The sequence below is a fragment of the Eumetopias jubatus genome, unplaced genomic scaffold, assembly GCF_037043125.1.
Source record: "Eumetopias jubatus isolate StellerSeaLion01/CBP00866 unplaced genomic scaffold, mEumJub1_p1.0 scaffold_12, whole genome shotgun sequence".
NCBI lineage: Eukaryota > Metazoa > Chordata > Mammalia > Carnivora > Otariidae > Eumetopias > Eumetopias jubatus.
This window is the reverse complement of record NW_028274818.1, coordinates 37,122,236-37,131,792: the sequence shown is the minus strand read 5'-3', so window position 1 is coordinate 37,131,792 and position 9,557 is coordinate 37,122,236.

The following is a 9,557-nucleotide window of genomic DNA, read 5'->3' as shown; positions in this document are numbered from 1 at the left end:
CTATGGTCAGGAATTTGGACAGGGCACAGCAGGGATGGCTTCTCTGTGGTCCACATGTCTGGGGCCTCAGTGTGGGAGATGTGTGAACAGCTGGGGTGACTTGGCTGACTGAAGACTGGGATCATCTAGAGACATCTTAACTCACATGTTCGGTGCCTGGACTGGGATGGCTCACAGGCTGGGCTCAGTTGGGACTGCCAACTAAGAAGTCCAATGACCCTGGGCCCCCATGAGGCCTCTCCACATGGCTTGGACTTCCATACACCATGGGGGGCCCAGGGCCATTGGACTTCTTACATGGTAGCTCAGGGTTCTAGAAGTGAGAGTTCCAGTGAACAGAGCAGAAGGACTTTTATGTTCTTGCCTCTGAAGTCACATATTGGCACTTCCATAGGACTGTGCTGGCTGAAGCAAGCATGAGCCCCCCAGACTCACGGGGAGGGACATAGACTCTTCCTCTCCATGGGAGGAGTGTCAAAAACCGAGTATTTGTCTCTTTCAGTATTCAGCTCTTTGTTTGTGTATATTCGCTATGATGAGAACATAAGTCAGGGCTTGCACACTCAAATGAACGGCTCCCACAGCCACTGGCCAGGTGTAAGACACATTGAGGGCTAGTGAACCAGAGAATGTCTGCGCTCTTGGAAGTAAGCAGCCACCTCTCAGCACTGGTTAATTATTGTCCTAGGGAAGGCACGCCCGGTGCTGCTAGAGCTTCCAATTTTTCAAGAGGATCTAGAACTCAGGGTGTTTATGTAAAACTTTCCAATTTTAACAAGGCTGTGCAGGCCAACTGCCTGGGACCTAGTCGGCTCAATAAATAATTGTGGAAGAAATAGAAAAGTATCCCTGAAGTCCTCTCACACACCCGCCCCCATGCCCACTGCCATTCCTGTCCTGGGTTTCTGCTGACAAAGAGAAAAAAGAAAATATATCATAATGTGAGGAGTGTGGGTGGTGCTGTAAGAGATGTTGGGGCAAGACAAGGAAACTAGGCTCCTACACGGGCCTGGTGCTTTGGTATGGTCCACAGTGCAGCTCAAGAGGCACGTTGCTGTGCTTCTCCTCTGCTTCGTCTTCTAGATGCTTAAAATGATCCGACGTACATAAGTGACTGTCTGGTTCCTTTCACACAACAGGTTCAATCTCTTTTGTTCTGTTCACTCTGTGTCCAGGGCCTGGAGAAGCTCCTGCCACAGAAAGTGCTTAGTGGATTCTTAGTGAAGGGATGTCAAGTGGGCATTAGGGGTCAGGCCCAGGGAGCTAAACACCTGCGGATAAGTCCCCGGGTAAGTGAGGAAGCTGGGATTAAAATATACACGTACACACACGCACACACAGTTTGGTACAAATATGACTCCCGTTGATGCTTTAACATGGAAGACGTTCCTTATACTCTAGAGCCATGCTTTTTTTTAAATGTATTTTTTTAAGATTTTATTTATTTATTCATAAGAGACAGAGAGAGAGGCAGAGGCAGAGGGAGAAACTGGGTCCCTGCAGAGCAGGGAGCCCGATGTGGGACTCGATCCCAAGACCCTGGGATCATGACCTGAGCCAAAGACAGACGCTTAACCGACTGAGCCACCCAGGCGCCCTAGAACCATGGTTTTGAAAACGCTTGTGCAATTTAAAAATGCATTTGTTAAAATCAGATTCCCTATAGGGTATTACAGGAAAGAAGGGGATTAAGAGATTTCGGTAATCCTTGGGAAACATCACAAGCTTCATGATTCTCGTCTATTTCAGGCAAAACTGTGACTATTTAAATATGTGATATAAATGCAGAGCCTGGGGATGGAGAGAGTGAGGAGAAGAGTTTTGGAAACCAGAGAGCGGTACGGAAGGGCGGCTTGGCCTCCCTAAATTTGCCTGGAGGCTCATAGCAGCAGAGACTACCCTGTTTTCCCCTTTTTTTTTTTGGTTTGTTTTAAAGACATTTGGAAGTTTTGATCTTTTTCCAGGCCGAGCTCATGTAGCTCAGCCAGCCGGGAAGCCAGAAGTTTTGTAGCAGCACGAAGGTATGGGGTGTGGTGCCGGTGAGCGCGGATAGAGCACAGAGTCACCTCCGGAGCCGATGGCCTCAATCTGCAGCTGTTCACCGGTGGCCAGCCATCCTCCCCCACTGCCCACCGATGCCAGTGACACTGGCAATGCAGAGGTGGCGGCCTAGTGGGACATCACTGGCAACAGCATGTTCACAAACGATCTGGAGAGAGAAAGCCAGCCCTACACAGAGAACCGAATATCCTTCCAGTCTTTTTTCTATGGAACTGGGCTTTGAACAGGACTTGCCTGACCCCAAACCCTTTCACTCTCCGTGAGTTTTACAGATGAGCCTCAAGTCTTTTTACACCACCAGTGGATATTTCTCCCTAATAAATGTTACTCATTTCTCAGACGGAAGGAAGTGAGGACAGTCTCTGGGGGGTCCCCCCACCACCCGGCCCCAAGTCACACACACCGCGTCATCTATCCGCTCACCATCCAAGGCAGAATTCCAGCAGCAGCTCTGGGCCGCACCTCCTCAGCTTGATGCTGTCCAGGAAGAGGGGCGCTCTCCCCTCCCCCACCCCCCAGGGGGCCGCAGAGCTGCTTACCCCTTTAACAGTGTGTGGTGCAGGGTGGCCGCTCAAGAAGTGGGTGTCCGTGGAGGGGTAGCCATGATTTATCACCCAATGGGCTCCAGGTGCTGGGCCAGCTTCTCTGCCAACATATTCTCTTTTAACCCTTACAGCAGCCCGAAAACGCAGGAGCAGGTCCCACCTTACAGATGAGGAAATAGAGGTTTTAGGAGCACGGTAGACTTGCCCACACTCACAAAGCTACTTAGCAGAGGAGCTAGGATTTGAATGGAATTAATCTGCCTCCATAGCAGTTCCTGTGGTATAAACCACCGGGGGCGGAGGCGGCTATGTGGTGGAGGTGCGGGGAGATTTAAGGTGCCTGTCCCCAGTACTGAGGGTATCCAGATCAGAGCAAGCAGCCATGTGCGGGGGTGGACCTGGGGAGGCAGCTTCCCCTGGCAGGGAGGGGTTTGCCGAAGCTGTGAGGAGGAGGAGTGAATGAAGGGAAACAGGTCAGGGCGGTAGGGGCAGGCAGGGCGACAGGGACAGACTGGATGACTTGCTCCTCTGGGCCCCTGGGGTTTGGAACAGGAGGGCGATGAGGGCGGGGCCGCGTGCAGAGGTCGCGGCTGGGCTCAGCCAGGCCGAGCAGTCATTGCTGTGGTTGTTTTCAGCGGGACCCACCAGACTTGCCCTAGCAGCTTCCTGGCTTCCTCAGGCCTTCCCTGTCTCGTTCCTAAGTCACTGGCTAAGAAAATAGAACGTCCACCTGGCCAGCTTCCCAGCTGGAGCCTCAAGAAATTCTAGCACACAGACAAGTGAGAGAGGAGAAAGGAATAATCTGCTCATTAAGTCATCAAATATTTATTGAGCCCCTACTAGATGCTGGGTGCCACCATCGAGACTTGAGATCCAGCCGCAAGCCAGAAAAACAGACACCTCTGCCCTTATGGAGCTTCTCGGGGTGGGGGGGGGGACGGGGGAGACAGTACATAATCACCATAAGAAATAAGTAAATTAGATCTTAAAGACTGTGAGACAAAGACAAAGCGAAGCATAAAACGGGGGAGCAGTATTGTGTGCGACCGGGGCTTGGGTTGATTCTGGCTGTAACCCTAACATGGTGGTCAGGAGAAGTGAAGGTGTGACCCATGTAGTTCCAGGGGAAGAGTATTCCAGGCAGAGGGAACAGCCAGGTCAAAGCGCTGGGGCAGGACAGCCCTGTGACTGAGCAGGAGCTAGAGGGGAGCGGGCAGTGGTGGGAGCAGAAAGAGATGAGGATTGGCAGATCTGGGCAGAGAATGGAGGCTAGCTCTGAGCAGAGACTGGATGTGATCTGACATCTAGGTGTAAAGGCCCCTCCCACGGCAGGGCAGGAAGAAGGTAGAAACAGAGACCAGCTAGAGCCCTTGGGGATCCCAAGGCAGAGGTGAGGGCGGCTTGGAGCAGGGGGGATGCAGTGGAGGTGGCGGAGGAGGTGGATTCTGGATGTAGTGGAGGGAAGAGCCAGAGGGCTCTCCCACAGATTGGATTTGGGGAAGGAGAGAAAAAGAGGAAGCAAAGAAGGCCTTGGGGGTATTTGACCGGAGCCGTGGGAGCTTCTAGGGGCTGACCTGGGGAAGGACAAGGAGGGGCAGGTTCTGGAGAGGGCCGGGAAGAGCTGGGGTACAGCCTCAGACCTACTAATCTTTGAGATGTCTGTCACTCTGGCTGGACGGCTCGGGCAGGCAGGTAGGCATGTGAATCAGAGGCAAGAGAAAGGTCTGGACTAGAACTGTGTTTGAGGTGTCGTCCTCTAGACGGTGGCCATGAGCTTGAATGAGGTCATGAGGAGTGTGAGTGAGGACCGGGGAGAGGAGAGGGAGCTGGGCCTTGGGGACTGCGGTGTTGAGAAGCCCAGGAGAAGAGAAGGAGCGAGCTGGAAGGGAGGAGGAGAGCCGGGAAGGCGGGTGTCCTCGGGGCCAAGTGAAGGGCGAGCTTCCACGAGGAGGGGAGGACCAGCCGCGTGGGGAGGTGCTGAATCCCACGTAGCTGCCTTTGCCGGTGAGCTGCCATTCCCCTCGCCCGTGCCCGAGCTACGATAGCCACTTTGGAGGGGTTCAGTGAGGATGGAGTGAAATAATGTACTGAAGGAAAGGGTGTTTGAAAGCTCTCACCGAACGGGAGTTGCTTCCTGGAGGAGAATTCACACACATAATAATGATAAGAAAAAGAAAATTATAACGACCATGATGATGTTGCTTATATACGGCTCAGGACAGAAAGGTCTAAGGAACGCCCTTGTCATTAGTAGTAGGCGGCGGGGCGGCAGGGGGGGGGACTCCCGTGGAATAGCGGGCAGCCAGCAGCACCTGTGGGGCCCAGGCTGGAATGGAGAGGCCCAAGGGTCAAGGAAGGGCTTCCCACGGTCAGAGACTTCACAGACGCTGGTCCCTGGGCTGGGTCCACAACGATGGGGAGATTCAGGTGGCTGGAAGGGAAAAGACATCCACGTGAATGGAAGGGCTTCTCAGAGGTACAGAGCAGGGATTAATGGGGACCTGTTTGGTTAGAAGAGCTTGGACTGGGGTGTGTCCGTGTGTGTGTGTGTGTGTGTGTGTGTGTGTGTGTGTGTGTGTGTGTGTCTGTGTGTTGGGGGAACAGGGGCAGTGGGGAAGTTCTCGGCAAAAAGGCAGGGCGGCATCCGATTACACACACAGTGGCCATATTCTGTAAACCAGCCACCAGGCCACCAAAGCCTAGGTTAGCGCCCAGCCCTGTGTCCCAGTACGCCCCGAACCTTCCCCCAACAGCCTCCATCCGTCCGAGCTGCAGTAGGCCTGATTAGTCCTCTGCCCCTGGACTGCAGGCTCCCCGGAGGCAGTATGAAGTGCCATGCATGCTGAGGGAGAGGGTCCCCTCAGGCCACCTCGCCAGGGAGATCCCCACGCAGCACTGCACCTAGCCCTCTCGGGCGCAGGGTAACTGGGAACGGGATCTGTGACCCCGGTTCTGACTGGTCTAAGGCCGGCCTCCGTGTCTTTGGCGCCTGTCGCTGGTTCTTGCAGACGCCCGGCAGGAGGGGTGAGGCCAGGTGCCTGGTGGCCCCACTGCCCTGCCAGCCCCGTGGCAGGTCCCAGCACAGGAAGGCCAGGGAGTCCCTGCACAGAGCCGCTCCCGGCAAGACAGCGCCACACGAGGCAGGTTCTTCATCCTCTTCACCTCCGGGCGGTGGAACCCTTCCAGCTCCTGCCGGCTCTGGCCTCCCTGGGGCTCAGATAAGGAGCTATTTTTGCCCCCCTCCCCCTCCCCCACGGGCCCCTCCCGTCCTGTTCCCTGGGCCTGAGCAGGGCTCTCGGAAGGGGATTCCTGAAAGGCCCCGCACTTCACGGGACAGGGAGGGGCCACCAGCTGTCAGGCAAGGAGAGGACGGGACAGAAGCGAGTGACTCAGAGGAGCCAGCAAGAGGGAGAGAGAGAAATAGGAAGGAGCAGGTGCAGGGAGCGGTGGGAGTGGGGGTGGGGGTGGGGGAGCAAATTGGGACCTGCAGGTTGGTCAGAGCGGGACTGGGCAGAGATGAGGAGGAAACGGAGGAGGAGGGCCGAGGAGAGACAGGGAGGGAGGCAGAGGGCGGGCCCCCAGCGGCGCCCAGGCTGAGCCCGAGACTGAGAAATCACTGCATGAGTGGGCAGCTCAGGCTGGGACTCACAGGCCGCCCAGATTTCCGGAGCAGACGGAGCCCTCAGCCCTGCCCCTGAGCCGGAGGCCCTCTGCTGCCCTCCCTTGGGGCCCCGTGGGCTCACAGGTCCAGCAAAGCGTCCCTAGATGACAGGGGTCACACGGAGCCTTTCTGACCCTCCCCAGCAGGGGTGGGGGCGGGGCCTCCCTAGCTCCGGATCTTTGGGGGTGTTGATGGGGTGCAACAAGCAAGAAGTTCTGGGCCGAGAGAGAGGGAGAGCAGAAGGGATGCCGAGGTCTAGAAGAAGCGGAGGTAGAGGGATTCTGAAAAAGGGCTAGTTTTGAAAAAGAGTGATTTTTTTAAACTTCAGGGTCCACTACTCACTGGGGCTCCTAAGCAGTACGCGTTTACTGCAGTATGTGCTTTGTGGGTTGGTCACATCATAGCTGACCTGTGAGCTGCTGACAGTGGAGGCAGTGAGGAGGGGTGAGTGTGTGATTGTGTGTGAGGTGCGTGTGTGTGATTGTGTGATTGCGTGTGAAGGTGTGATTGTGGGGGGGCGCTGAGGGTGTGCGTGTGTGTGCACACAGTCTGGCCGTCGTGGGGTCTCATGCGGACCTCATACCACATTAAACGTGCCTGGCTGACGGGCTGCCCTGCGCAAGTTTTGCTCCAGTCCCTGCAGCTGCTATGAGAAAGACTCAGCCCGGGAAGGAGGTGGGTAACCAAACTCCCCCCCGTTAGGGGGACAAGTGGCCTGCCACCCATCAGGGGAGGGGACGGCCCAGCCTGACACTCTGAGCACTAGAAAGAGGACTCTAAATAAAATGGGCAGATGTTCCCTCGAAGACTCTGACCCTCCAACCAAGCGTAAGACCAAGGGGAGACATCGCAGTCCAGAGCCCCTGACGCCCCAGCTCCAAGCAGTTGGCAGCAGTGGCTGGTGGCATCCAGTGGGGTGCAATAGGGCAGCAGAAGCCCTGGTGGGGGCATCTGGGGGTGGGGGCAGGGAATGGGGGTGCGTGAAGAGTTGGCAGAGGTCTGAGGCCTTGTAAAAAGGAAACACAAGAAAACTAGAAGCCAGTGACATTGTACTGTGGTCCGAGGGCACAGAGCGTGCAGAGACGGGGCAGGGGCCTGGGGGGAAGCAGGTACACACAGTAGGAACAATTAAACACGATCCACTGTTTTTACTAGACTAACATCTCCTGAGACCCGGGGACCACTACCATAAATTAAACAGCGGCCAGCCCGGTCCTTAGGAATTCACCGTCCGAGGAGTAAGATGAGCATCAAATGCCGTCAGGGATCATTCTCAGGCAGTATCTGATAATGACGATAATGAGGACCCGCAGTCCTGCACGTCCCAGGCTCTGTCGTAAGCATTCTACACATACTCAGTGCTGGGGCTGAGGTACAGATGAGGCACGGGAGGCATCCAGAGACGAGCCCTTGCCACAGCCCGGGGCCCAAGGGCAGAAGTTCATCGTCCTCACTCTTCACCTCCATCCTGAGGAGAAGCCCCTCCTGAGGAGAGAGTGGTATTTTCCACAGGGTTCTCGCGCAGGTCACGGAGGGCTTCTGAACTCCCAGCAGCGGTCACTCCCACCGCCACCTGGACCAGCTGCTCTCCCTCGTTTGGGGCTGGCTGGATCAGACTTGTCTAGACCAGAACACCCATCACCCGATCTCTCCAACCCATCTCTTCCACGGACTCCCTCGGGGCCTCCTGGGGAAAGCAAACCTTGGGAGGACAGGGGAGGTCACAGGGATAGAGGCCGAGTGAGGCTGAGGGTAGGGATGGAGGGGCTGGGGGGTGGTGTCCAAGGCTGGGAGGCTGGAGGCTCCCCAGGCGGAGAGAGAGGCCCAGCCAGCCCGCCCCCTCTTGCCGCACTCAGAGCAGGCCTTTTGGGGAATGCAGGGCTGGCAACTCAGAGGTGGGTGGGGACAGCATAGATAAGTGGGAGGCCCCGGTATTTACAGGGCTCAGTGTAGGAGAACAAATGTATTCCCAGAAGGTGGCCCACCCACATTTTCTTCCCATTTCTGGTTCCATCCTGTGTCCTGGGGGGGAGGGAGCACCAGTGTCTCCAGTGCCTGTGTAGACACCCCCTCCTGCACATGGATACATCACCAAACCACAATCCCTAGCCACTCCTTGGGCCCAGGGAAGGGTTGGGTTGTAATGTTTGGGACATTCTTATCATAAAACATTATTCTTGTGTATCTGAAATTCGAATGTAACTAGGCTCCCTGTATTTTATCAAGCAGTCCTAACCAGGGGCGTCCCCCCCAGCCATAAGGCCAGCCTCAGTAGGCCCATGGTAGAAACCCTCACAGGCCCTGCAAGCTGGCTTAGGGCCCACTGGGCAGGGACTTTCAGAGTCCCAGTACTAGAGTGTGGTTGGGGAACGTAGGCTCTGGGTGGGCACATCTTGGCCCTGTAGACTTTTCTGGCCATTGAAGTGTCAGATCTGGATCTCCTAAAACTCAGGAGCTAGAACAGGGGCCCCTTTGACTACTTACTGGCTGTATGGGATAAGCCTCAGCCCCCCTTCAAGTGAGAGCTCACCTCAAGCAAGAGGTGTCCCAGGACCTTTATTTGCTTCCTTGGAGCCTTTACCTCTAGTTTTTCCAACGTCCCTGGGAGGCAGTGACCTCCGACGCTGGGAGATGTGATAGAGTGGCTGAAAGCCAGGACTGCCCGATAAAATGCAGGACGCCCAGTTACCTTTGAATTGCACATGAGCAACATAATCAGTTTTTACTATAAATATGTCCCATGCAATATTTGGGGCAGATTTAAACTGAAAAGTGATTTCTTGATTATCTGAAATTCAAATTTAATCCAGTGTTCCGGCTTTGATTTTGTTTTTGTTTGGTGTTGGCACATCGGGCAACCCCAGTGACTGACATCTGGGACATGGGAGTCCCACAGCTGGGTTCTGGCCCTGGCTTCTCCTCTTGTCGCCGCTGTGTGAGACTCACTTTCCTCGTTGGCACCCGCCCCCCCCCCCCCCCACTGGGCTGACAGAAGGATGATATGATAAAATGCTTGGCTGGGGTAAGTGACAACTGTTATTGTTGTCCCTGGCTGAGGTCCCACAGCCAGAGGCCCCAGGGCTGGGATTCACCCTCCAGACTCCAGGCTCAGGCCCTCCGTCTCCTCCAGAACACTCGAAGCCCATTGCACACTCCTTGGACCTGAGACCACCCAGCCTGCAAGCGTCCTGGGCAAGGGTGCCAAGGCCATAGAAAGGTTTGAGAAGAAAGCATGCTCTGGTCTGTATATCTCGAGTTCCCTGATGACTGGAGAGGGGTCCTGTGGGATA